The 24,035-nt window shown below is 47.6% G+C and overlaps 1 protein-coding gene across 1 annotated transcript in view; it reads right to left on the reverse strand.

Annotated features, from left to right (window-relative positions):
• Nucleotides 1–24,035, reverse strand: part of tenm4 (teneurin transmembrane protein 4) — an 851,752-nt gene that overhangs the window by 692,620 nt on the left and 135,097 nt on the right.

Genomic DNA, 24,035 nt, shown 5'->3' on the forward strand with positions numbered 1-24,035 from the left:
CCCTGTCGTCAGCACCTCCTCAAGCAATGTGGAAGCCGGTTCTATTGGGAAGCTCTGTATCTCCTTTCTGGCAAAGTCTCGAACCTGCATGTATCTCAATATATCACCCTGCTCAAGCCCATACTTTGCTCCCAGCTCCTTCAATCCTGCAAACTGACCCCCATGAAGCAAATCTTTTAGTGTCCGAATTCCTTTCTCCTCTCATCTCCGAAAATTTCCCTCCCACTTCTCTGGTTCAAATCTATGGTTCCCCCGAAACAGCATTTCCCTTGATACTGCCCCCAATCCGAAGTGCTGGCAAAACTGCCTTCAACCCCGCCCCCCCCACAAACCGATGCCTACTTATGTGTCAAAAATAATATTGCCAATTGTACAGAGTTGCTGCTGTTGCATAATAACTTCCCAGTTATATTTTATTTTATGTCTGTTCTTTTTGTGGTATGTTTGTGGGTGCTCTTCTCTCCTATGTGTATATACATCTTATTCTGTGTACATACGGTAAACGGTAAATATACTTTGTTCAAAAACCCCCCAAAAAACATGTACATAAAAAAAAAATTCTCAACGAAGCTATTACTACCGGATTCCCTGAGTATTTCCCCGGGGCCATCGGGAACGGTGCTGTTGCTGGTGCCTTCAATCTCGACCCCCTACTCAAACTCTCCTACATTCTGACCCATTAGGAGTCAACCCCTCTAACCGAGCTACGTACCTTCTCCACATTCTCTGCTCAGTAATAATACATCAGGTTCGGAAGACCCAAACCCCCTGCCTGCCTTCCTCTCTGTAGTAGCACCTTTCTAATTCTGGCCACCTTCCCTCCCCATCTGAACGAGGTAACCACCCCTTCAATCACTCTAAAAAATGCCTGTGGTAGGAAAATCGGCAGGCATTGGAAAATAAACAGAAATTGCGGCAACACATTCATTTTAACTGCCTGTACCCGACCCACCAGTGGCAGAGGGAAACCATCTCACCTTGCCAGATCAGCTTTCACTCTCCTCACCAAACTAGAAATGTTGTACCTATGAAGTCCCCTCCAATCCCGAGCAACCTGCACCCCCAGATATCTAAAGGGAGTCCCTGCCCTATGGAATGGCAGCCCCCCACCCCTGTCCCATCCTCGAGAAAAAGTGGACAAAGTTGACTGTCTTTTATACATGTTGTAAAATGGAAAATTTCTTGAATAAAAGTATTTTCAAAAGAAAAGGAATCCTGGTATCGGTCTGCAGTTTGCAGGGATGGCCTGAGAACAAAGGTCATGCGGTAGCCCTCCCTTCCCCGCACAACACAAATCCTGCCCTACCTGCCCCCCACCTCCGCTGACAAACAGGGGCTTGCTCTCCAACCTGTCCAGCATGAGAATGAAGGGTCTCCCCTCCACAGCACGCATGCATACACATTGGTGACTCGGCCCTTCCCAGCTCTCCCATCAGATCCTCTCAGCTGCCTCAAAAGACCCCTCCATCAGTCAAACCTGCCAAAAACCTGAAGAGCAGTCCAGGCAGTCGAGTGAAAAATCACTGCATTTTCACTCACCGTTCCCTAACATCTGGCGTCTCAGAAACATGTTTACAACACAGCAGCTATTACAAGTGTCAGAGGCTCCCTCCAGAACCAAGTGTGCTTCAAAGGCCTTCAAATCCCTTGATAGCCTTTGAACTGCAAACCTTCCATTCAATTTCACACAGCAATATATTTCACTAGCCAGAGATTGACAGTTTTATTACTCCAGAGACAGGTGCTTGGTGGATTGTTGACCTATCTTTCCCTTCACGCTCTACATATCCCCCACTCTACCATTACCACCAACCCTGGTTCAATGAAGAGTGCAGGAGAGCGTGCCAGGAGCAACACCAGACATACCAAAAAAAATGAGATGTCAAACTGGTGAAGCTACAACACAGGACTACTTATGTGTCAAACAGCATAAGCAGCAAGCAATAGACGGAGCTAAGCGATTCCACAATGAATGGATCAGATCTAAGATCTGCAATCCTGCCACATCCTGCTGTGAATGGTGATGGACAATTAAACAACTCACTGCAGGAGGAGTCTCCACAAATATCCCCATCATCAATGATGGTGGAGCCCAGCATATCTGTGCAAAAGGCAAGGCTGAGGAATTCGCAACAGTCTTTAGCCAGAGGTCCCAGCATCACAGATGTCAGGCTTCAGCCAATATGATTCACTCCACGTTTCATCGGGAAATGGCTGAAGGCACTGGATACTGCAAAGGCTATGGGCCCCGACAATATTCCGGCAATAAGACCTCTGCTTCAGAACTTGCCACACCACTAGCCAAGCTGTTCCAGTACAGCTGCAACTGTGGCACCTACCTGTCAATGTGCAAAGTTGCCCGGGTGTGTCCTATATAAGAAACAGGACAAATCCAACCCAGCCAATTACCACCCTATCAGTCTACTCTCCATCATCAGCAAAGTGATGGAAGGAGTCATCAGCACTGCTATCAAGCGATACTTACTCAGCAAACCCTGCTCATGGACGCTCAGTTTGGGATCCGCCAGGGTCACTCAGCTCCTGGCCTAATTTCAGCCTTGGTTCAAATATGGGGAAGAGCTGAATGCCAGAAGGGAGATGAGTGTGTCAGCCCTTGACATCAAGGCAGCATTTGACTGAGTATGGCATCAAGGAACCCGAGCTAAACGGGAGTCAATGGGAATCAGAGGGAAAACTCTCCGCTGGTTGGAGTCATACATGGTACAAAGGAAGATGTGGTGGTTGGAGGTCAATCATCTCAGCTCCAGGATGTCAATGCAGGAGTTCCTCAGGGTAATGTCCCAGGCCCAGCCATCTTCAGCTGCTTCATCAATGACCTCCCTTTCATCATCAGGTCAGAAGTCGGGATGATGGCAGATGACTGCACAATGTACAGCACCATTCTCGACTCCTCAGATAATGATGCAGTCCATTTCCAAATGCATCAAGACCTAGAACATATCCAGGCTTGAGCTGACAAGTGGCAAGTTACATTCACGCCACACAAGTGAAGGGCAATGACCTCTCCAACAAGAGAGAATCTAACCATTGGCACTTGGCATTCAATGGCATTACCACTGCTGAATCCCCTACAATCAACATCCTGGGGGTTACCATTGATCAGAAATTGAGCTGGACTAGATATATTGGCCGGGATTCTCCCCTACTCTGCGGGGCGGGGGGACCGGCATGATGGAGTGGCGTGAACCATTCCAGCGTCGGGCGGCCCCAAAGGTGCGGAAGTCTCCATACCTTTAGGGGCCAAGCCCTCACATTGAGGGGCTAGGACTGCGCCGGAGTGGTTGGCGCTCCGCCGGCTGGCGTGAACGGCCTTTGATGCCACGCCAGACGGGGCCGAAAGGACTTCGCCGGCTGGCGTAAGTCCGCGCATGCGCCAGAGCGTCAGCGGCTGCTGCCGTCATCCCCGCGCATGCGCAGGGGAGGGGGTCACTTCCGCCTCCACCATGGTGAATACCATGGCGAAGGCAGAAGGAAAACAGCGCCCCCACAGCACAGGCCCGCCCGCCTGTCGGTGGGCCCCGATCGCGGGCCAGCCCACCGTGGGAGCACCCCCCCGGTGCCAGATCGCCCCACACGCCCCCCCCCCCCCCCCCAGGACCCCGGAGGCTGCCCGCGCCGCCAGTCCCGCAGGTCAGATAGATGATTTGATTCCCACCAGCGGGAGAGGCTTGACAGCGGCGGGACTTCGGCCCATCGCGGGCCGGAGAATCGGCAGGGGTGGGGCCGCCGATCGGCGCAGCGCAATTCCCGCCCCCTCTGAATCTCTGGTGGCGGAGAATTCGGGACACGGCGGGGGCGGGATTGACGTCAGCCCCCGGCGATTCTCCGACCTGGCGGGGGGGTCGGAGAATCCCGCCCGTTGATGCTGTGGCTACCAGGGCAGGTCAAAGGCTGGGAATCCTACGGCGAGTAACTCACCTCCTGAGCCCCCCCCCCCCAAAAAGACTCTCCACCATCTACAATGCACAAGTCAGGAGTGTAATGGAATGCTCTACACTTATCTGGATGAGTGCAGCTCCAACAACACACAAGGTTGACACCATCCAGGACAAACCATCTTGCTTGATTGCTCGCCCTTTCATAAACATTCGAACCCTCCACCAGCAATGAACAGTGGCAGCTACATGTCCATCTACAAGATGCACTGCAGTAACTCACCAAGGTTCCATTGACATCACCTTCTAAACCCATGACTGCTACCATCTAGAAGGACAAGAGCACCCCACCACCTGAAGGTTCCCCTCTAAGTCACTCACCACTCTGACTTGGAAATATATCACCGTTCCTTTACTGTCACTGGGGCAAAATCCTGGAACTCCCTCCCTAACAGCACTGTGGGTGTACCTACACCTCAAGGACTTGAGCGGTTCAAGAAAGCAGCACATCACCAACTTCTGAAGGGCAACTAGGGATGGGCAATAAATGCTGGCCTAACTGGTGACACCCACATCCTGTAATTGAATAAATAAATAAAAATAAAGAGGCTGTACAAATGCAAGCTGTTGTTGTTCTCCTTCTGCCATCTTGAATTTGTACCCTTCAGGAAAAAGTTCCATCGGTCGGACCAATTTCTAGCTTTTGTCTCCCTCCATTCCCGGGATGAAAAACAGTACCAAAGGAAGGAAGTTAAAATATGGAGACCATGTGGGAGTGAGAAGAGAGGAAAAGGATGAGCTGGAGCGAAGAGGCATTTCACAAGCCAAGTCAGAGAGCTGGATTCCAGAGCGGTTGGAAAGCCTGTATAGTACTGCCACCACTGTGTCTTTCATTTCTGAGTGACTGAATGACCAGAGTCAACATACCGTGTGAAGAAAAATGTAGTACTGGTATTTTCATACCACCGTGACCAATGGGAGGGGAGAAGTTTCCGGTAGGAAATACGCATCCAATGGAAGATTGGATGGAACATTGGCCCGACCAATGGCACTTTTTCCCGAAGGTTACAAATTCAAGATGGCAGAAGTAGAACGACAACAGCTTGCATTTATACAGCCTCATTATGGACAAAACCTTATATACTGCTCATTTCTGGTTGCGAGAAAGAAAGAGACAGGTTCTATGTCCTAGGAATGTCTGAGCTTGAAAGAATTTTGTGTCTGAAAATATTAGCCATATGGCGGAGTGGACTGCCTTGAAACTCCGTTTAATTTACATAGATTCTGATTCATGGCAAATTTAAAGTGACAAATAAGTGAAATTGTGGCCTGAATCTTCAGTAATCTGGACTTATGTCTGTGATGTGCATTGGAACTCTGCAAAGTGTCTGGCACAAGCACATGAGCTGTAATTTCTCATGAAGTTTAATCTTTCAATGTATTGTTTGCTGCTGCCTGGGATACCACACAAAAGTCTCCTACACTGAGGTCAATGACGGAGGACTGGGACCAGGTATGCAGGTGCATACTTACCCTGGAAATGTTATGCTCGTTAATCTCTGGTATAACTCAATGATAAACTGGAGTGCTGAACTGAACAGCCCCCACCCCCCCCCCCCCCAACACAGTCTATCCATACACCTGACCCAACTACCCACTCCCATCCCACCACCCACTGAAAAACTGGAGACCTTTAAAAAAAAATGAATATGGCCGTCATAGAATCATAGAATCCCTTTGTAAAAGGAGGCCATTTGGCCCATCACGTCTGCACCGGCCCTCTGAGAGCTGCCTAACCTAGGCCCAATCCTCCACTTTATGCTTGTGACCCCACCTCGGGACAATTTAGCATATCTAATCCACCTAGTTTGCACATCTTTGGACTGTGGGAGGTAACCGGAGCACCAGGAGGAAACCACGCAGACAGGGAAAGAATGTGCAAACTCCACACAGACAGTGGTCCGAGGTCGGAATCGAACCCAAGTCCCTGCCGCTGTGAGGCAACAGTGCTAACCACTGTGCCACCAGTCATTGTTGTAAATGGAGGAAATGACCTCTCTTCATCACCTTCCCCTGTGCTTGCCGGTTTTCCACTCCAACGATTGCACTGATCCATCAGTGCTGTAGCCTGAATCAGAAGCCCTGGATGAAAAAGCACTAAAAGGTCAGGCCACAATCAACCTTGTTAGGATCCCAGACAGACTGGCGCGATTCTCCGCTCCCCACGCCGGGTAGGAGAATCGCGGGAGGGCCGGGCGGCTCACGACACGCCCCCCTGCCCCCCCCCCCCCCCCCCACGATTCTCCCAACCCCCGCTCGGACGAATCGCCGCTCGCCGTTTTTCACGGCGACCGGTGATTCTCCGGCCCGGATGGGCCGAGCGGCCTGCCGTTCCCCACCGGCAGCAACCATACCTGGTCGCTGCCATCGTGAACATGGGCGGCAAATGCTCGTTTGAAGCTTGTGGGGGGGGGCGAAGAGGGGAGTGAGCACCACGGCCGTGCTCGGGAGGGGACTGGCCCGCGATCGGTGCCCACCAATTGTCGGGCTGGCGTCTCAAAGCAACGCACTTTCCTCTCCGCCGCCCCGCAAGATCAAGCCACCCCGTCTTGCGGGACAGCGGAAGGGGAAGACGGCAACCGCGCACGCGCGGGTTGGAGCCATCAGCCGTCGTGACGTCAGCTGCGCATGCGCGGGTTGGAGCCGGCCAACCTGCGCATGCACGGCTGACGTCACTTAGGCGCCGCCGTCGCGTAATTCTCGGCGCGCCGCCTTGACGCAAGCGTCAAGGCCCGGCGGCCGAGAGTTACGGAGAGCCGCTCCTAGCCCCCCGGGTGGGGGTGAATAAGGTGCGAGGAGCGGCCTCCGAGGCCATCGTGAAACTCGGCCGAGTTCACGACGGCCTTCCCGATTCCACGCGGGAGCGGAGAATTCCGCCCGAGAAATCTGAAAATTTCCAATTTGTAAAAACATTACGGAAGTACTGCATCCAGGGATGATAAGTTTTATGTTAAAACGAACTGTAATTTAAACTCAATCACATTCACAACAAAGTAATATAATTGCAGTTAATAATTCAAACAGTTCAAACAGGCACGTGACACAGTGTTTAGCACTAGGACTGCGATGCTGAGGACCCGGGTTCGAATCCCGGCCCTGGGTCACTGTCGGTGTGGAGTTTGCATATTCTCCCTGTGTCTGTGTGGGTTTCACCCCCACAACCCAAAGTTGTGCAGGTAATGTGGATTGGCCACGTTAAATTGCCCCTAATTGTAAAAAAAATAAATGGGTACTCTAAATTTACAAAAAAAGGAAAAACATTACTCCCTACACCTGCAACTATATATATTTTCCAATATAGTTCAAAGACCACTAATAAATAATGTTAACAATCAGGTTTACTTGCTTTCTTCTGTGCAAAGACCTTGGAGAGAAGCTCCAAGAAGCCAGCTAAGGCTCTGCTCTGTATGACTAAAATCCAAAGGCAAACTGCAAAACTATAGATTGACCTGGCTCCACCCCTTAATTATATAAGGCATGCTTCCCGCTTAGTCTCCTCCCACTAAGATGCCCCATGACCTGTTTATCCATCACTCAGCACCATCCCTCATAAATTATCTAAACCTCAGGGATCCTCCAAAATCAAACAATGTTCCATTAGCAGTCTATCTGTAAACAAATAAATGGTTGAAACCAACCTCACTTTTATGACCACTTAATCACAACTTTAGCAGACATACTGCCCATGTATCTTAAACCAGGGTTTTTAATAACAGTACTGCAACAAGTATAAAAGAGAATATATAATAATTTCCTACATTCATCACACTTCCCAGGCAACATCAATGCACCCAGCGTTACACCGACCAGGGGCCGTCACTCAGTAATTTCCCTGGTTGTTCAGTAAATTTGGTCTCTGGATCACCATGGGATCCTCCTTTCCTCATATCTGATTAGCTTCTATATCAATTGACTTGGGCCCATAAAGAAAAACTTAAATTCAATTCCTGCCTGCATTAATCGGACTCTATGGACGCTTGGCTTTCCATGTGAAGCTGTTGAAGCAAATTGGAAAAGACGACAGCTATAAGCTACAATAGTGAGTCCATCCCTGTGTCTATGCTGTACAAAACAGCATCATCTGCATTAACCTCCATTCACTTTTCTTCACTTCAGCAGAGTTCTTCATAGTGTGCCATGGTGCGAGTAAGATCTATATCAGGTTTACAAAATAAACACATACACCAAGTTCCACGTACCAGCCAGCTAATGTAGGTTAATAAATGCCTCGCACTACTACATATATAGATGTTAGTCCCAGGTTCTTGTTTTGATTATTCAGCAAAATAAAATCTGTAAAAAGGTCTATTATTTCTTAACTGCCAGAAGAAAGTCCTGCCAATTTTATATTCACAATATGTCTGGCCACAAATGATGATACACCTGTATCACATACTCTCGTGACAAATATATGATATTCATTGCCGGTGAAAATGTATTCTGAATTTACTATTTGGTGGATAAAAGTAAATGAATATGTTTTCACTGAGTTCAAATTTCTGCTGCTATAGCACATTTGCAGGCAAAGATTTGACAGGGCAGTCATAACCGCCAGTGCTTTGCTAAGGGCACTTCAAACGAGAGTCGTGAAAGGGAAAAATGTCAATACGACAGATCATCCTGACAAGACAACCTTAACCACAACCTGAATAAAACAGTTTCCTGCTTATTACATGATCTTTTCATTCCTGACACCCCTCAGACACTACGAATGTCACTTTGATGGAGCTTACCCATAAAGGAAGTGTAGTTGTACAGTATAGCATGTGTTTAATTCCTAGATATATGTGCTATTCAGCTATGATATCAAATTAGCCGGTTTAGCTCAGTTGGTCGGACAGCTAGTTTGTGATGCAGAGCAAGGCCAACAGGGCAGGTTCAATTCCCATACTGGCTGAGGTTATTCATGAAGGCCCACCATTTCAACCTTGCCTCTTGCCTGAGTTGTGGTGATCCTCAGGTTAAATCATTGCCAGTCATCTCTCCCCCCTCAAAGGGGAAAGCAGCCTATGGCAATCTGGGACTGTGGCGACTTTACAAATTAGCTGTCCAACTCTCACATACAGAACCTAGAGTCTGGGTGAGCAAAGCAAAAGGTTTTTATGTTGTCATCATTTGTTTACGGACACATGAGTGCATGTATCAAAGTGTATTACTTGCAGATACACTGGGCGGAATTCTCCCCCCCCCCCACGCCGGGTGGGAGAATCGCCGGGGCGCCGGGCGAGTCCCGCCACGCCGCCCCGGCAGCCGCACGCGATTCTCCCACCCCCCCCCCCAAAACCGGCGCAGCGAGATTCACGGCTGGCCGTTGGGAGAATTGCCGCTCGCAACGGGTAAGCGGCGATTCTCTGGCCTGGATGGGCCGAGCGGCCTGCCCAACACGACAAGTTCCCACCGGCGCCGTCCACACCTGGTCGCTGCCGGCGGAAACAGCGCGGGAACGCTGGTGGAGCGGCCTATGGGAGGGGGAGAGGAGTTCTTGCACCGGTGGGGTGCCTCAAAAGGGGTCTGGCCCGCCATCGGTGCCCACCAATCGGTGGGCCGGCGTCTCTGAAGGAGGACCTTGTTTCCTCCGCCGCCCCGCAAGATCTATCTGACATCATCTTGCGGGGCGGCCACGGGGCAACAGCGCATGCGCGGATTGACACTGCCAACCTGCGCATGCGCGGGTGACGTCATTTACACGCCGCCGCTATTATGCGGCGCCAAGGCCAGGCGTGTGTAAATGACGCGGCGCCACTCCTAGTAGCCCGGGGGTGGGAGAATAAGGGGCTGGGAGCGGGCTTCGACGCCGGAGTGAAACACTCCGGCGTCGGGATTAGTCTCTCGATGGGGGAATTGCGCCCACTATTCGTGGTATAATAGCGCACAAATTTCCTCACCTGACAATACATAGAGTTGATCAATGAATGCTTCCAACAATGTAGAAATGTAGACGACAGTGTTTGTCAGACTATGGAGAACGAGCAGGCGAGTGGTATCACTTGGATGGCTCTTTTCAAGCGGCAGCACAGCCACAGTGGTCCAAATGGTCTCCTTGTATTATTCTATGAACTTTTCATTCACGCTCTTATACATTTTAAAACGTCTCTTCCTTCAAAGCACAAATGAGAACACTGTACATGTTATTTTTGAACAGCATGAAAGGAACTTCCAAGGCCTAGTTATCCTGAAGTAAGCTATGGAAGATGGGTACATTTTTAAGGTTCATGCAAGTCATAGAATCCCTACAGTATAGAAGGAGGCCACCTAGTCCATCGGGTTGGCACTGACCCTCTGAAAGAGCCCATGAACCAGGCTCCTGCCTTATTTCTGTAACCCTACATAACCCCCAAAACCCTGGCCACTAAGAGGCAATTTATCATGGTCAATTCTCCTAACCTGCATACCTTTGGACTATGGGAGGAAGCCAAAACACCTGGAGGAAACCCATGAAGACATGGGGAGAATATGCATGACTCCACACAGACAGTCACCCAAGGCCAGAATTGAACCCAGATGAAGCAGCAGTGCTAACCATTGTGCTGCCTGAAATCAGCATGTGCATTCAGGTTATTGCTTGACACATTGGGGATTTGGACTGCTATCTACCCTATGCTAATGGGAGGAAAATACTGTCTATTAATTTTGATTTCAGATCAAAATGCTTAAAAACTTTGAAAACAGAATACATGTACAATTAGATTTTGTTTTAGACATTTAAATTTTGTTTTAACAAGTAGCTAAGATTAATGATGCTTTTCAAGAACTTACAATTAATTTCAGGACACTATAGCTTCAGGAAAACAATTGCAAAGTGAACATATTCAAAGTCCTCTATGACAGACACTGGTTACAATTGTTCAGAATGGCAAATTTGATTCTGCTTACTCCAAACTTTCCTCCCAAAGCATGAGACTTTGAATACGACATGAAGATGCAACTCAATTCTAACTCAATTGAAGGCAAGTGCTGTGTGGAGCATGTTGAAAAACCTTTGAGAAGATGGAAGGACTCAGGAGGATATCTCCATAGATTCAGAATTTATTCCCATCAATTCCATTATGTTAGGATTGCTGCAGACTGGCTGTCCGATCTCTCAAAATCTCTCCAAATGGAGAAAATCAAATTCGCCATCCGAGGGTCAGACGATGGCTTCCACAGAACGTGGGAGCCATTCACGCAATTGTTCCGGGACCTGTGTGTGGCCAATGAACAAGCGGAAGAATAGCCAGGAGCAGGGAACGAGGAGAATAAAGACGAAAGAAGGGAGGAACGGCAGAAGCGGAGGTGAGCGCGAGATGGCAGCAAGATCCGTCCAGGAGAAGCAAGTGACAACACCAACACCAAACCCATTCGGGTATTGCCCACTGTAATTTTTTCTCCAGCACCCGAATGTATATTTACCTCCCCAAAAAAATCAGACATCTAAAAGTTTGCCAAAGGGCCTCGTACTCACAGGTTGGATAAAACCACAAATCTAAGAGCACATCACAGAACTTGTTTGCATCAAACATTTTGACACATGGCCAGGCATAGGCCCAATGGTCAGAGCTGACAGCAGGTTCAATTTTTACTCAATGTTGCTTCTGAAGTGTCATGGTAGCATCTGGCATTTGCAAACGCTATTAACATAGTTAAACAAGACAAAAGTCTTGATGTAGCTATCTGTGATATCATGGCTGGTATTTCGGGATTGGTCCCCACTAGCACTCGGAGCACCACCAGTGAGCCATTCATTGGCACTTGGAATTTTTTTTGCCCAAATCGGATTTTGTGTGCCACGCCATGGAACTCCAGGATCCCTGCTGCAATTAAGAAGGGCAGAACGTCTTGGGACAGGTCCCGCACCTTTGAGATTGGAGTGCCTTTTATTTTTAAAGGGTGCTCTGATCTCCACTATCCACTGTAATCCCCCTGCTACCCTGGATAGCAGGCAGGAATCCACACCACCTGCCTGCGATCCGGGGTAATCTCCGGTAAGCAGACCCCACCTCAAGACCACTGTGCAGCCGCCACAGACCCCAAATTCAGACCCTCAGTCCCCCACTTCCAGGTCCCACCCCTTGGCAGTGACAACCAGCACCTTGAAGTCTGAGGGGTGGCAAATTGGTAGGTACCCTCCCAACAATTTCCACCATGGTGCTTAGGGGGCTGCTTCATGGGAGTGGGGGTCAGGGAAATTGTGCCGGGGCTCCTGTCAGGAATCTTCCCTGGGATGGGTTCCTTTGGCTGTTTTCTCCATCTGTACCTTTTAAAACCATTGAACAGTCAGTCAGTAAATAAAAGTTAAAGTTTTCCCATAATGAAGTGAAAATGTACTCATCTACACCCTGTGATGAATGTTATCAGTAGCTGCTATAACGGTACCTTACCTTTAATGCATTGGCCCTTTAAGACCGGGCTTGGAACCCTGGGGGACGCCACCACTGGCTCCGCCCCCAGGAAACGGTATACAAGATAAGGCTCACTCGGCAGCACGTGATGAGCACACTTCTCGGCTGCTGTACAGTTCTTAGATGATTAAAGCCTTTGAATCATCTATCTTCTCTCCTGTGTCGTGATTGAGGGTATCTCACACCCCAAATCACTATTTCTTACATACTGACTTACTTTTTAAAGTGTTCTCAAAATAAATTGAAAGTGTTCCCATCTGTACCCTTAAACCCTTTTCTAGAAAAAAGAACAGCTTTTGGGGATGCCCCTTCACTTTCTATGAAGCACTCCGAGAACAAAGAGGCAGACTCATTAAACAATATATGGTTAGAGAAACAGCTGCTATCTTAATGGATCCCTGCAGAGCTACAAAACTAAACAATCTAATTCTACCCCTTGAAGTTCCCATGAACTGTCAGTCACGATGCTTTTCGCAGGTTATGGAGTGTGAATTTCAATGTGAACAATCCAGTTCAAAGCATTCAGCCTCCTCGAGATACACATTGACTTCAATACTTCAAAAGGCAATGAAATTGACTGTGTGAAAACAACGTCAAAGGTTTCCACAACTTTGAAGGCATCATTTTCACATTAATCTCAAAGACCTTTAAACCTAGCATACTGACAAAAGGTTTAGGGGTCCGGATGGGATCACCTTCACTATTACGAGAACACTTTATTTCTTATATACTGGCTTACTGTTTAAAGGGTATAGGGGTGCAGATGAGAACATGTTCACTTTGTTGTTAGGGATGTGTAGTTATAAGATAATGAGTGACGGTCTAAATAATGTTGGGGTACAGATGAGCACATTTTCACTTTATTATGGGAAAACGTTGACTTTTACATACTGGCTGACTGCTTCATGGATTTTAATGGTTGCAGATGGGGATAGCAGCCACAGGAGCCCCAACCCAGGGAAGAACCTCAGCCCGAGACCCTCCAGTCCAGTATGAGCCCTTCTGACCCCCACCTCCTACAGCACCCTGCTTGAAATTGTTGGGAGACTACTTACCACCTTGCCACCCCTTCAGACTGCAAGCTGCCACAGCCATGCTCTTCAATACTTGCACCAATTAATTCCAGTAGACCACTTGGGGGGGGGGGGGGGGGGTGCAGTTGGAGCAGCCCACCTGGCTTGTGAATGGAGCATCCTGCCTGCCAATGACTTGCAGAATAGCTCTAATGAGCCAATTGCATGGTCTTGCCAAGGCGGGTGGGGCGACAAGCACGGCTGGACTGTCATAAATCCTACTATGGCCACGGAGCAGGCAGGGAGACTCGTACGGTGCGAATCCCGATCATGCCCCACCGCAGGATTCTCCACACGATCGGAATTCCTGGGGCTGGATTTTCCAGTCGCCGAATCCAAAATTGCGTTTGGCGACGGGCCCGAGAATCCAAATTCTTGACAGAATCCGGGGCGCGCCGCTTCCATGACGATCCACCCCCTCCAAAGTGGCCTACATATCCACAGCCTCAGGCCATTGCCTGAAGCCCACCTCCCCATGCTCCACCCCCGAGTTTCCGACGGCATGGGTCTCTCATGGTCTCACCCACTGGGAACTCAGCGTGGAGGCTGCTGACTCTGTCCAGTGCCGCCACAGTCAGGGGAGGGCCGATCCACAAGTGGGGGGGGGGTGGGGGGAGAGAGAGACAATATTCGGGGCTGGGGGCACTGTGGTGGGGCAGTCCGGGGCGCACAAGCTGGCCGAGGGGGGGGGGGGGGGGGGGGAGGGTCTATTTTGCGGGTCCGCGAAAGTCCTCTGCCATGAAGCATGGCCCGGCCGCTGCAGGCTGTCACCAAGCGCCTGGGCGGCCGCAGCGATTCTCCAGGTCGTATCGGCAGCTCGAGGTAGGTGCTCTATGCTGCCTCCCTGCTCGTCCCAGCAAAAAGGGGAATCGGTGGCCGTTTTGCACCAGTTTTCCCCACCGTTCCCACGCCGGTGTGGGATATCGTCTCCAAATCAAAGAATCCAGCCTCTGATCTTAATGTCGGGGAACGGAGAATCCCATCTTAAGTCTTGAAGTATCTCCTGACAACTGAGATCACACTCTACTGTATTGCTGGATGAGGAAAGGGTATCTCTACGCACATGCACAACTCCATGGATACAGTCAACATCATCCTATTGTCAGAGTTCCCCAAGGCCCCAGAGTGATACATAAAAGATCCGCTCAGCGTCCATTTATCACTTATCCTCTCAAACAGGCCAGCTATGTTTCATGAAGATCCTCTGGATAAAATGGGAGTACAAAAGACAGTTCAGACTCGGGTGCAAACTTTTTTTTGTTCCAGTATTTAGCTCCCGAGTATCCTATTTTTGAAGTTGTTAAAAATAGATTTAATGTGGAAACTGTCCCAGGCCTAGTCTGCAAATACCAGATTTGATTACTTTTAAAGCTGTCAATTAACTAAAGACAAAAACGTATTAATGGGAGGGCGTCTGTGCTTTTAAATTCAATTTGTAGCTTTTGAGGCAGGCCCTATCTAAAGTAGAACTGAAACAGAAACAAAAAGGAATACAGAACAGGGAAACAGAGAAAGGAAACTGACCCTCCCAGTTTCTAAAGAAAGATGAAACTAACAGGTTTGGAAACCAAACTTTCTGGGCAAACTGAACTTATTTAAAAAGATATAAACTCAGGCACAGCACGGTAGCATTGTGGTTAGCACAATTGTTTTACAGCTCCAGGGTCCCAGGTTCGATTCCTGGCTTGGGTCACTGTCTGTGTGGAGTCTGCACATTCTCCTCGTGTGCGCGTGGGTTTCCTCCGGCTGCTCCAGTTTCCTCCCACAGTCCAAAGATGTGCAGGTTAGGTGGATTGGCCATGCTAAATTGCCCTTAGTGTCCAAAATTGCCCTTAGTGTTGGGTGGGGTTACTGGGTTATGGGGGTGGGGTGGAGGTGCGGGCTTGGGTCGGGTGCTCTTTCCAAGAGCCGGTGCAGACTCGATGGGCCGAATGGCCTCCCTCTGCACTGTAAATTCTATGAACTATAAAAGGATGCGGGTCACTTGAAGCTGAGCAGTCGCAGATGCTGAGTACACTGGTGCAGTACTGGTAAGCTGACGAAGACTGAAGCTGACAGAGGCCAGATCCAGAAGCTGAAACTAAGTTGCTGCAGCTGTTTCTGTTACTGGAAGATAACAATGTTGGATTTACCCCATCTAGACTGAGCTGAACAAGACCTGCAGACGTTGCCAGTTGCAGTGGAGGCTGTGCCCATAGAACTCAGGATGGTTGTGCACTGCTCTTGGAGGGAATCAGACTAATTCCTAGAAGGTGACAAGCTCAAACTCTTTCTGAAGAAGACAAAGTTTGAAGGAGTAGACTGCTGAGCCAATTCGTAAGACTGGTCTTGGTTGCGTCTGCCATTTTGTGGGCAATAGTTTATACCTCATCTACTATTTTCCAGTTAATTAATGTTTAACTTATGTTAATTCTGAATAAAAGTATGGGATATGTGGTATTTAGTGCTTGCTTTACTGACTCTTGTATATTAAAAATCTTGGGCTGGATTCTCCGCCGACAGGATGCTCCATTTTGCCTGAAACTTGGGGGTTTCCCGATGGCGTGGGGCCGCTCCACAACAGGAAACCCCATTGACCGGCCGGCGTATCAGAGCATCTCGCCGGCGGGATGAAATAGAAATGTGGCGCGGCGGGGCAGAGAATCCAGTCCCTTGTGTTTTAAACTGCAGAGACTTGTGGTTTTTAAAAATTTAATAATTCGAATTTTTAATTTTGTCCAAGAAAGGCCCAAATCCCAAAGAATAAAAATAGTTAGAGAACATGTTCTGTAATACATTTGTACCATAGGAACACTGGTCACAAAGAATGAAGTGTGCTTCTGCTCTACAGCATTATTATACTGAGGGACAGAGGGGGGAGGGGGCAGATTCCTTCTACAAGCCCCCCGAGTCCAGTAATCAAACTGCTTTTTGAAGAATTGGTTAACTCAATGTAGGACTCCAGTGGACCATCTCTTCCTCCACAAGATTGCCTCCTGTTTAGTCTCTAGATCAGTCACCACAGTATATTTGTCGGGGAAGTCCCCTGCTGGTTCAATTTTATATAATGCATTGGTCAATGGAAGTCTTGTCTACCCCACGTCCTGTCAGACACTGGTAGTAACACCTCATCTGGGCAGACACCTGCCATTTTTAAGCCTTGCTTGATTTTTCTCTCTGTTCGTTACAATCATCGCGAAGTAACATTTAGAAATAGGCCTCAGATCCCAAGGATATTTGGATACTTTGATGTTTATCCTTCCTATTATTTTCTCAACTACTACAAAGCTCACAAATTTACCACTCTCTTGCTATCCCTCTTTGTAAATTGGCAACTCATTAACCTCTCAAAATACTTTGGCACAGCTATGTTTAACAATTATTTATCTGTCCTGATGCAATTTTTCACCCTTTTTTAAATTAGTAGGAATGGATGCTTTCCTCTCTGCCTACACCCAACCACAACTTTTTCAGTTGGTAATTTCTACCAAACCTATTTCAGTTCTTTCCCTCTAAACGTCAGCCCGAATAAGCATAAGGAGAGTGCATGTCGCGAGATTCATTAACTATCGTTTCTCAGCGGTTGATGGTGAGGAATAAAGTTTAGAAAGATTCCAATGGACTGGGCAGGTGGGCAGAAAAATGTCAATTGCAATTCAATTTGGAGAAATGGGAAATAATGCATTGGTGGGAGAAACAAACAAGGCAAGGGAAAACACATAAATAATTGGATTCTGAAAATTGAAGAGGAAGAAAAGAATCTTTAGTGTATGTCTGAGGATAAAACAGGTAGATAAAGATTGTCAACAAGGCATACAGGATAGTTTCCTTTACTCACCAAGGGACAAAACTCGGCTAAATCGCTGGTTTTAAAGCAGACCAACAGCACGGTTCGATTCCCGTACCAGTCTCCCCGGACAGGCGCCAGAATGTGGCGACTAGGGGCTTTTCACAGTAACTTCATTGAAGCCTACTCGTGACAATAAGCGATTTTCATTTCATTTTTCAATATAAGAGCAGGGAGGTAGCTCCAAAATGAAATAAAACATTAGTTAGACTGGAACTAGAGTATTGCATACAGTCCTGGTCACTGCACTACAAGCAAGATTGTACTGGTGAGGTTATAGAAGGGATTATGAAGATAATACCACAAATTGAGAATTGGCTGTGGAGGAAACATTGGATAGGCTGGGATTATTTTCTGTGGAACAAAGGAGACTTAAAGGAGATTTAATTGTGGTGCATGAATTTGAGAGGCTGAGAAAGAATGCATAGGAAGAACCAATGAGGTCAATCTCCAGGAGGCACAAGTTTAAACTAATTGGTAGAAGGATCAGAGGGGAAGCTGATAGGAAATGTTTCCCCTCAATACTTGAAAGGAGCGAGAGAGGCAAAAACCATTGTCACATTTCAAAAACATTTAAGGTAGAATTTTAAAGATGGTAAGTGCTGTCGCTGTGCAACGTGCCCCTCCGACTCTCCAAAGCTTGAGCATTGAGTGAAGCCTCTGTCCAGCCTTGGATGGAAGTACTGCTGGACGAGATGTCTGCCTTATTGACAGAGAACTCTCCAATCTGTCCAACCATGTAATTGGGTTGGGGTAGGTGGGATCCCACTCATGTAATTTTATGCTCCCTAGTCCCCCCCCTCCCCCACCTCAGAACGCGCATTGGGGGAGCATATGGCATTTGAACTCCTTCAGGACTATGGACGAAGAGCTGGATGGTGGGATTTGAATGGATAACTGTTGCTGTTTACTGGCTCGGACATGGTGGGCTAATTGGCCTCATTCGATGCTTTAATTCTCTCCATGTTGCTATGTGTTGATTCATAAGATATTGTCTCCCTCATGGGATCTTTGAGGAATCTACCATATCCTTTGCTATTCATTGGTTGGAACCTTTGGAGGTGACAGGGGTCTTGGCAGCCAGCTGTGCCCTGTGTAGCTAATTTCTGGAAAGTCCTGCCAAATTAGGTGCCAATTGGAACTTGATGGGCCAACAGCAAGCCTTTCCTAGGATAAAGGACCCCAGGTTTGGATGGCCTACCTGCCGAGTGCTGCCGGTCAATCAAAAACCTTCAGCTCCTCTGTATGGTGAGCATCCCCCACCCTCTGCCCACGAGTTGGTTAATATCTTCCTGTCATGCACTTAATTCTTGTGGTGGTAGGAAGGATGCAGTGGTCTCCCATCTAATTAAATTCCACATCATGGAGGAGGGGCAGAAGATTCTGCCAACTTATTCCCCCTCACCCACCCCAATGGCACACTATAACCTCCATGTCAACTCAATGACAACCTATGCCAACCCATGACCCCACTACCTTTGTCTTTACACCTTCCATGCCAAATCACCCAATTTCCACAATGAGAAAACCTCGGGAGTCATGTTGAGATGAAATAAAGATCCCTATTACAGATTTCACAAGAATAAAAAGAACACTCATATTCATGGATGCCCATTCAAAATGTTTAAATTACCTCCAGCAAATAATCCCTTATCAAAACAAATAAGACTTTCATTCAACACTGTACATCACCGTAAACCGCACATTCAGGACAGATATCATTTAACGACTTCCTTGTGCTGTTAATCAAACTGTAAACTTAACCCCTCAGGTTGTGACAAGCAGCCAACCATAAGTAATGATATGATTACCCTTGGAATGTCAACAAACAGCCATTTAACCATTTTTCTCCAACTCTCAATAACACAGGCTGTTTTTTTAGTTTTTACATCAACTTCATAAATTTGTGACTCCCACACTGCAGAACAAAATGCTCACTACAATGGAAAGGTTTTTGTTTGAACTCAACATTGAGTTCAACTGACCCTGCTGAGTTAGTGTTGTGTGACTCATGTCCTGCCCCCTTTCCCCTACCAGTGAAAATGGGATCTGTCGGAAAATGAGGTGTGACTTCCAATCACAATTTGGTGACAATTTTTTAAGTTCCACAGAGTCTCCGTGACCCGACAAAAATCCAGCCCGATATTTCAGATGCAGCATATTTAGGCACTATGGAGGGTTATTGTGACTTGAAGGTGAAAACAAGCACTTCTCGTGGGCTAGACAGCTGGTTTGTAATGCAGAACAAGCCAGCAGCGCAAGTACAATTTCCGTACCAGCTTACCCAAACAGGCGGCGGAATGTGACCACTCGGGGTTTTTCGCAGTAATTTCATACTTGTGACAATAAAAGATTATCAAAAGCAGAGCCAATAAGCTTAATCTATTTGAAAGTTTACATTCGACACACAATTTTGGTCCTAATTTCAGTTTATCAATTTGTAATTGCTTGTAAATGTTGAAGCCAAAATATTGCACGTTTTGCACTCGAGTGTCAATTAGATTCCATTTTGTACAGCAATACATGTACATTCTCTGAACGGAGGGTGAAGCACCGTGACTGACAGAGTGCCACAATGCAACATTGCTCATGTTCTGAGGGAGAAAGTCCACATGTTGTTGAATATAGTACTGGAGGAGGTCCAGAGGAGGAGGTATGTCCTGTACCTGCAAGGGAGATGGGTGCTATCGTATCCTTCTTGCCTTTCACTCCTGCAGCAGCTGGTGTTGCTCTGTCTCACCATGTCGAGGACAAAGTGCAATCCCTTGGAAGATGTCAACTCCAAGCATTCCATTTCTCGAGATGATTCAGATAAAGGTGGGGTAGTGCAAGTGTAGTCTCGGAGAATATCCAGAATTTTAAAAAATGTTTCTGAAGTCTTGAGAATGGGTCCCAGAACGTCTTGTTGTGTTTCAGCGATCCTGTTTACAGCTGCAGCGGTCAAGAACGTTTAACTGATGAGTACCCCTTTAAGAAATATTTAAAATGAACATCAATCCCATGTTTACCCTCCAAGAGATAGAGCTGCTTTTCGGGGAATGCATTATTTGAAGAACAAATCACCAAAATGCTGTGCTGCCTCTTGAGTGAGCACTAGCATGCATTTTAAGTGGCAACCAGCTGCTTAGCTAGCTTCAGGGCGCCTATTCCTCGCACTGGCTTCAACTCCTTTACTGAGATTGTTAAGCATGGGCTCCACCAGTGTTTCAGCTCAAGATCCCTCCCTGATCGCCTTGGAGGGTTGTTAGTGCCTGAATGAGCTGCCACAAATCATTCTCTACATTTCTTCAATGTTCTGTTAGAGTAGAACCTTTGACACGATATCCATTTTTATATCACTTTTCTACTAAGCCTGTGATTCAACATTTCTTGAACTCCTTCATAAATTACAATCCATTTGAAAATACACTCACTAATGTCCTCTAGCTATAATGTATTTTCTGGTTTTATCTCAAAAATAGCATTACTAAGTTGAGAATAAAATATATTTTCTTGACCAAATACATTTTAAACATTTATTAAGAATGACAAAGGCATTACAAACAAATAAGGAGATTTACTCTGAATTCTATTACTGAAAGACTTCAGCTACTTCCTCTAATAAAAAGGGGAAAGGAAAAGCTTTTAGGCATCATGCAATATTTAACATCACTCATCTGAGCAGTTCATTTCAGCTCGCTGATTTAACATGGGCCAGACCGAGAATCTCGTTTATTTGGAGATTCTACTTAGAGTCGAGTATCTGCACTATTCTTTCCTCTCAGACTTTCTCTGTGATGATAACATTGCTATTATTTTTTTTAAGGGTTGCTGAACACTGTAACATCCTGAAATCGGCAGAAATTGACTCAATGTTAATGGTAAAGGGATCGCAAAATCGCTCAACTCTATTCATTCTACAATTTTTAATCTGTTCAAAATATTTTTATTTGATTTTTAACATTTTAAACACACTAAACAACAACAAAAAAACCATCACGCCCCTCCACCCCCCCAATCACACCCACCAAAAGATCCACTCCCCCCACGACCCCAGCAGCTAACACCAACCAACTCTTGAAAATGTAGTTTAAACAAAGCCAATCTCTGATGGAAACCCTCACTCTCACCCCGAAAATAAACTTGATCTTCTCCAAATACAGAAACTCCATCAAATACCCCAGCCATACCAAGACACAGGGCGGAGAAGCTGACCTCTACCCCAACAGGACCGGCCTGCGAGCAATCAGTCAGGCGACGGCTAGAAAACTGCCCCCACTCACGTCTACAGCACCGGCAAGTCCGATATCGCAAATATGGCCCCCAGAGGATTGGACTCCAAATCCACGTGCAAGATCACTGACCTAGTACTTGAAAACGACATCCAAAATCTCTCCAACTTTGGGCAGGACCAGTACATGATTGGCCGGACCCCACCCACCCCGCTCACAAATGTCCTCCACCCCCTCAAACAACTGGTTAATCCTCAACTTCGTCAGGTACTCCCAATGTACCAATTTTAGCTCTATTAGCCCCAGCCTCGTGCCTGAGTTTGCGGCATTCACCCTCCACAACAACCCCTCCTCCCACTTGGCCTTGACCCCCTCCAACATCCTCCCATAAATCGCCGAGATTACAACCCCCCTCCAACCTCATCACTGTCAACAACTCTACCAACAACGAGGAAGGCAGCAGCGCCGAAAAAATTGGAAAAACTTTCTTCGCAAAGACCCGCGCTGCTTGCAGATATGGGGGCATGTGAGAAGTTAGCCTCTGCTATCGGGAAGTACTTGGACTTTAATAAGGAGGTCTCGCCTTCCACGCTCTGGGAGGCATTAAAGGCACTCAGTAGGAGGGAATTAATTTTGATTAAATCTCACAGGATCAAATCGGGGAGAGTGGAATGGCAAAGATTGGTGGAGTTTATTCTGGCGTTGGACCAATAATACCCTGTTACCCCCACGGTAGAGTAGTTGGTGAAGAGGAAGAAGCTCCAGAAGGAGTTCGAGTTGGTTCCAATGGGGAAAGCAGTTAGCCAACTTTGTTGTTTGAGTGGGTCGATTTACGAGCATGGGACATGAACAGAGCCGTGGTTTGCATTATGTTTAATGTGGAATTTGTGTCTTGACTTTTTTTGGTTGTACTGTACAATGTCATTTTTTCTATATGCCTAAAATACCTCAATAAAATTGTTTGTAAAAAAAAAAAGATAGTGGCCGGAATTCTCTGCTCCCGCGCGGCATCGGGAAGGCCGTCGTGAACTCGGCTAAGTTTCACGACGGTCTTGGAGGCCATTCCTCGTACCCTATTCACCCCCCCCCCCCAGGGGGCTAGCAGCGGCGCTCCGTAAATCTCGGCCGCCGGGCCTTGACGCTTGCATCAAGGCGGCGTGCCGAGAATGACGCGACGGCGGCGCCTAAGTGACGTCAGCCGCGCATGTGCAGGTTGGCTGGCTCCAACCCGCGCATGCGCGGTTGCCACCTTCCCCTCCACTGCCCCCGCAAGACGTGGCGGCTTGATCTTGCGGGGCGGCGGAGGGGAACGAGTGCGTATCTTGGAGACGCCGTTCCGACGATCGGCGGGCACCGATCGCGGGCCAGTCCCCTCCCGAGCATGGCCGTGGTGCTCACTCCCCTCTCTGCCCCCCACAAGCCACAAATGAACCTTTGGTGCCATGTTCACGACGGCAGCAACCAGGTGTGGTTGCCGCCAGTGTGAACAGGTCGGGAACGTCAGGCCGCTCGGCCCATCCGGGCCGGAGAATCGCCGGTCACCGTGAAAAACGGCGAGCGGCGATTCTCCGAGCGGGCGGTGGGAGAATCGCGGGGGGTGCTAGAGCGGCGTGTCGTGAGTCGCCCGGCCCTCCTGCGATTCTCCCACCCGGCGTGGGGAGCAGAGAATCGCGCCCAGTGTGTTTGGATTTCCAAAAAGCATTCAATAAAGATGATGCATGTTTACAGATTATTACAGAAGAGCTAATATTGTTGGTGGTAATACGTTAGCATGGATGGAGGATTGGCTCACTATAGTAAACAGAGTCAGGATAAATGGTTGTATTCAGTTAAGCAAACTGTAACTTGTGAATTGCCAGAGAGCTCAGTGTTGGGGCCTCTACAATTTACAATCTGTGAATGATCTGAATGAAGCCAGCGTGTATTAAACCAAATTTTCTGATGATCAAAAGATGGGTAGGGAAACAAGTTGCAAAGAGGATACGAAGGCAGGAATTTATACTCTCCCGTTGGGTTTGGGGTGGGAGTGGGAAGCTTAAAACTGCATGGATGCAATTCCTTTTGGAATCCTGCCACTTTGACCCAGGCATGATTTTATGGTGGGCAGGGCCTCAGACTCTTGCCCCTATTGATGTCCTTAAGTGATCACTTGTTTGCTACTTAGTGGCCTTTTCCCACCTAGCCTATCTTTTCAGGCTGGCAGTTGCCTGATAACGGAGCATGGGAAATAGAAAAATATCACTGGCATCGATCGACCGCACAAAGGGGGCAATTCTTGCTGGGGCCACTCTCTCCACATGGATCTCCGGACTTCTCTCAATCACTACTCATTTGAGTGTGAAATGGCAATGTGTCTGTTAGATTTGGCAGTAATGCGTTCCCTGCCGACCCTCCGAATGGCTAGGGCTTAGGCCCGCCATCCGAATAATTCAGGTCAAACAGTCTGCAAAGGTTAAATGGAAGGACAAAAAAAACGGCATATAATAAATGTGAAAATGTGAAGTTGTCCACTTTGGCAGGAGGAATAGAAAAATAAAATTAAGATGGGAAGACTACAGAATTCTTCGGTACAGAGGAATTTGGGTGTACTT

This window comes from Scyliorhinus canicula, chromosome 14 (genome assembly GCF_902713615.1).
Source record: "Scyliorhinus canicula chromosome 14, sScyCan1.1, whole genome shotgun sequence".
Classification (NCBI taxonomy): domain Eukaryota; kingdom Metazoa; phylum Chordata; class Chondrichthyes; order Carcharhiniformes; family Scyliorhinidae; genus Scyliorhinus; species Scyliorhinus canicula.